We start from the raw sequence: 5,909 nt of genomic DNA, 5'->3' as shown, positions 1-5,909 counted from the left end.
TTTAGCTTCGGCGTCTAGAGGAAGCTGGTTGTATGCGTTACGTAGGTCCAACGTACTAAAGACTTCACCTCCAGCAAGCGCTGCGAAGATATCGTCAACTTTCGGCAGAGGATACTGTTCCAAGTAAGTAGCCGGATTCACCGTAAACTTGAAGTCCCCGCAGAGTCTTATGTCACCGTTCTTTTTCGCCACGGGGACTACCGGCGTTGCCCATTCAGAGACGCTGATCTGGGAAAGCACTCCTTCTTCCACCAGGCGATCAATCTCTGCTGAGACTTGGGCACGCATTGCATAAGGCACGGTCCGTGCTTTGCAAAAACGAGGCCGAGGGCCTTCCTTGATGTGTAGCTTAACGGGAGGCCCTTCACAGCAACCCAGTTTGTTGGCAAACAGCTGCGAAAATTCGTCAAGTAGGGCTTTCAACTGCGCATTCTGTTGAACAAAGTTTACACACGCAGCGCTGTTGGCGTCCAAAAGAGACACGCCGGCCTTGCCAAATTCCTCGATTGTACGCCGGCCGCAAAGGAGTGGTCCTTGACAGCCCACCACCACTAACGTACTGGTCACGGTTACTGTCCCAGACTTCACGTCCATGGTTAACTTGCCAATGACGGGCAGGGGTCCAAGAAAGCATGATAGCCGCAGGGCAGTTTTTGCGAGAGCTGGCCACCGCCTTCTGTGTCTCGTATACACTCACTGGAATCACACTCACCGGCGAGCCCGTGTCGATTATCATGCTCAGTTCCTGCCCTCCCCACGTCAAAACCTTCTCGAGAGGCCGCGAGACGTCCCTGTCGGTCGCACTGTGTGCCACCAAGGCAAGCATAAATTCTTCGCTCTCACTTTCATCTTCTTCCACGACATATGCACCTGACGTCCGGGAACGAGTCCTGCGGTATACCCTGGCCAGATGACCTTTCCTCCCGCACATACGGCATTTGGTGTTTCGATGGCGGCACACATTGGAATCATGCGGCCCGTCGCAACGTTCGCACAGTGGACGACTGCTTTCCAGGTTGCTGCTCGGCGCCCGGGACTCACGTCGTCGTAGTCGCAGCAGGGCGTTCATGGTACCACTTGCGTTGCCCACGTCAGTCTCCTGCATGTCACGGACGTCTTCCTGTGCCTTCTCGGAAGCCCTGGCGAAGTCCTCGGCCTCTTTCAAGGTCAGCGTAGCTCGCGTCAACAAAGAAGGCCGTGCGTCGTCGTCCCGGATACCGCAAACGATGCGATCTCGTAACATACGGTGCATCATACTACCGAAGTTGCAGCTTTCGGCTAGCCTCCCGAGTTCCGCGATGAAATCTCGCACACTCTCGCCTTCCTTTTGCTTCCGCATGAAAAACGCATAACTGGCTGCAATTTCATTAGCTTGCGGGCTGTACTGATCTTCCAAACATTCCACAACCTGTTCGTAGCTTAAGGTGTTGACCGGGGTGCTTGGAATACGTCCTTGTAATATCCGTACAACGCTGTCGCTCAGCGAAGAAATCAGCAAGGCGCGGCGCTTTCCGGGATCCGTTACTTCATGTCCCTTGAAGAAGGCTTCAAGACGTATGCGGTACGTACCCCAGCTTCCCGCTGCTCCATCGAAAGCTGGTGGGCGAGATCCTATGTCTTCTGGTCGTCCGCCTTCAGCCGAAGATTATACCGCAGTAATATCCCATCTTCGTCGCCACTGAAGTAACGTAGCTGACACAGGCCAGAACCACAAGTAAAACAAGGTTTATTCCAAAGACCTGCGATCGTAGTCTTCCTCAGTCTACTCAGACCTATGTGCACGCGCCGTGCAGATGCGCTCAGCCGCAGTTCCGCAATTGGCGCGATACAGCATATAGGATCTACTCCACCAGACCATTAGGAAAACTAGACACTTTCACGAAACACTATTTCAAGCTACTTGTGTCATTACATCTTCCATTGCAAAGAAGCAGTAATGAGGGTTAATAGGCTGAAAAAGCGTCATGGGCATGTACGGCTTCCATACAAAGTTGATTGAAGAGACTACAGTCGCTAAAAATCTGAGAGAAGTACGACGTAACGAAACGATATATAAATGTGGAGACTGCGGATTGTTGGGAGAATGACGGTCGCCAATAAATAAATAAAACAATGGCTCCTGCAGGTGGCTGCATTTGGCACAATCGCGCCTGTGTCTTCCATGTAGTGTGCATCTGTGGACATCTAGGAATGGTCAATACCATGGTCAAGCGAGGCTTCCCGGATATGTGCTGTAACTTATTCTGTGAAACTTCTGTGAAGGCCTGGTCAGGTAACCTTTTTTTAACGTCAACTTGTTTTCACGATCACCATGACAATCTTGTATTGTTGCATAAATAAAGAAATCCGGCAGATCCCACGCACTGTGGGGATCAATATGATGCGAAGCATCCAGCAAAGAGCTGCTTAAATGGCCTTGTTTGTTACAGCGAAAGCTGTTATGAGATCACAACAAGGGCCGTTTTTGGCGCCGTAGTTGTCCGCCGCCACCGCCGGTGTCCGTAACCACTATCGCTCGAAATAAGAAAAAAAAAACGAAATAAAAAAAAATTCCAGGATGGAACGAGGTTCGAACCTGGGCCCTCTGCGTGGGAGCCCAGTGTCCTACCTCACAGCCATGCGGTGCATCAAACTGCGTTGCAAAAATACCCTATACAGGCTTCATGTCGGGAAGGAAGCACATTAACATATGTAATGTAGTGTGGTAGAAGAGTAAAATAATAAACAGGCGTCACACAATGCGTATTGCGCAACGAGTTGGTTGTTGAATGCTTCCAAACCATTACAAAGGGCTCTGCGATCATTCTTCATCGACATCAGCCACAGCATCAACAAAGTGTACATAATGGCTTACAGGTGTTTAGCGAGTACCACGGTTCTCTGCAGAATGATGAAAAATTGCATAGTGGCTGCTTCCCTACATCACAAAAGTTATGGTGATTTATAGTGTAATGGGTTCCTCGCAAGTTCACTTCTATTGGTTGCCAAGGAAGCCCATCAGACTCCCATGATCTATTTCCTCAGGGTCTCAATAAAGTTAATTCCCTCTCTCTCTCTCTCTCTCTCTCTCTTTCTCACGTTAACGTATGTTATAAAGCGTGGTGGGAGAGTGACATAACGACCGGGCGTCACACAACGCGAATTAAGTAACTAGTGGGTCCTTTAAAGCTTCCAACCCATTACAAAAGCTCAGTCGTAATTCATCATCGTCATCAGCCATCGCATCAAGAAACTGCTCATAATGCCTTACGGATGGTACCTTGCTTCTCCGCAGAATGAGGAGTAATGTCGTGGTGTGTGCTTCCCAACTTCACAAAAATTATGATTTGTGGCGTAGTGGATACGTTGCTAGTGTACTTGTGTTAGCAGCCACAAGAGAGTTTATAACGGGCTCCAGAAATGCCGCTCTTCGAGCTTTCGCTGTGACTGTGCTGCGCTTTCCGCGCAGGCCTGGCGTTTTTTTTTTGAGGCAAACGAAGTCATTTATGTCATGACATCTAGTTCACTACATGTTCCATCTTTGTCACGCATGCATGCATGTACAGTCGGGTATAGTTGAACCCCTCAATAACGAAACTCTGGCCGCAACGAAGAAATCTGCCGTCCCCGGAGAACGTCCACAGAGTTTGATTCATTTTCCCCTCTAGACAGCGAAGAGTTTTAAAAAGCACTGCCGCTATAACGAACATTTCAGGTAGTGATCCACAAATTTTTTTTTTTCAATCCATGAGCCTGTTGAGAACCCAGAAGTTCTTTCATTCATTCGACAAATCGGACACATACGTATCTGCCAACAAGCATTGGTGCGACCATTGCTCTTTACATTCGGTCGGATGACGACGATAGCAGCAAGACTTCTTTTTGTAGCTGAGAGTTTTAGATGCGAAGCAGCTCTTTGACTAGCCTGTGTAACGCTGTCCCTCCGTCCGCACAAACGCGATGCAACGCGCTTCCCTCGGCGCAGGTGTTGGAGCGGTGCCAAGTAGGTCACGCCGCAGCTGGGCGTTGACGTCACGCTCCCCTAGCACGCTTCCATCGCAGGTGCGCGCGTGCGTCACTCTCTCCCTCACTCGCCGGAGCGCCCGCAGCTGCCGGCTCCAACGGCCACTCGCCTCCCTTGTCTGCGTTTCAAACAAACGTTTACACCAGTAAACGCTACACCCAGTTTCGCTTCAAACGAATCTTCCAGCGCTCACCGCAGCACCCGCGTTAGCGCCGTTCAACCCGTGACGCCACCCGTGCGCAACGCTGCTGCTTCGCATCCCATCAGGGTTCCCTTCGAGGAGATGGTCCAATTTTTTTTCTAACGCCTCTATTGGCAACTACGTCGGCACATGACGTTTCAAGTGACAACACCGACGAAAGTGACGTCATGCCGACATCCGGTCTCCCCGGATGCATGCTGCGACCTTCTGAGATTTCCTTATAAGCAGTCTTGCTTGGCCTTTCAGAAAGATGCCGCGCCAATTAAAAAAAATTCGGCAGATCCGACGTACCGTGGGAGTCGATGTTATGCGAAGCATGCGGCGGGTAGATGACTGTGGCGTAACTTTTTTGCTGAGCGACACGTTACAAAATGGTGCTAAAGATTTGTATAAATTTTATACGCACACATATATGTTGAAGAGCCGCATATGTGTTATAGAACCAGTTGTTTACGGTTGGGTAACGCTGCCAATGGCAACGTGGGTATGACCAACACCAGAAGCGGTAAGCTGATATGTAGAGTACGTGTCCCGAGAACGCACGCACGTTTCACGAACCCGTGTGATGTGTGCAAGTAGTTCTTGACAGTTGTTGAACAAGGGCATCATCACCGTGATCATTGAGCACCAGCAGCTGGTCATGACTTGTTATAGGATCCGGTCGTGATCGTGGCGACGAGGGGTCCATGTGTAGTGAAGTGTGTGGTATAGTAGAGCTGTTGGAATTCGTGGATGCCTCGGTCATTTCGTCGACAAATTGTCTGTCGACAGAGCCGGCGACATGTCGGAACCTGAAGCCACCCTTTGCGTTGGTGAAGTACAGGCCGTCGAGGCTGGTAGGCCTGGATAGTGCTACGTAGACCAACATCAGTGGATGGTGTTTGTCGTATTTGTAGACTACCTGGGCGTATGTGGCCTACGTAGCCTAGTCTACAAAGCGGCTGTCAATCAATCTGGCATCATCCTCGGTCAGCATGAGGCCATCGCCCAGCCTCGTAAGAAATGAAGGGGACACTGCGTCGTTCTGGCGGACTAAGTGCACTTTACGGTGCGGTGATGTGGATATCATAAGTAACTTTCGTTAATGTATTCCTCCGGGGTCGAGCAATGCTTCAGTATAGCTTGGTGAATCAATCATAGGAATACAAACGTAATGTTTATCAGACTGCTATAAAAGCGGAGCCAACACTGGAACTACAGATGTTAATCTGATATGACGCCTGTATCGTAGGAGTATCATGTAGTGCTTATTGCTTTCTTGTATAATTAGATAGCCAGCACCACAACCACAATTGACGTTGCACCGATATTACGCCTGCGTAGGCTGTTTTTACAAACCAATTTATAGACCTGGCGTGGCTCAGTGGTAGAATACCTGATTGCCACGCAGAATGCTTGGGTTCGACTCCTGCTAGGATCCTAATTTTCATTCTTTCCATTCGTTGAGTCAACGCTGCCGATGTTGGTTTTCCGTAACGCTATAGCATTTAAGTTAACAATGTCTGTTCTCGCCGTTCCTGGGTAGATATAAACTGTCAATCACCTGTGGCGCATACCCATACACCGCGGCCCGTGGTAAACGGGTATGTGCCACACGTGTCTAGTGGAAAGGGTTTGACGACGTACGCGACAAGATTTTAACGTTATTCATGTCATGACCCGGCAGTCATATTCGTCAAATCCTCTTACCCTCCCATGCAAATT

The sequence above is a fragment of the Rhipicephalus sanguineus genome, chromosome 4 (assembly GCF_013339695.2).
Source record: "Rhipicephalus sanguineus isolate Rsan-2018 chromosome 4, BIME_Rsan_1.4, whole genome shotgun sequence".
In the NCBI taxonomy this organism is placed as follows: Eukaryota; Metazoa; Arthropoda; class Arachnida; order Ixodida; family Ixodidae; genus Rhipicephalus; species Rhipicephalus sanguineus.
This window is presented reverse-complemented; position numbering follows the sequence as displayed.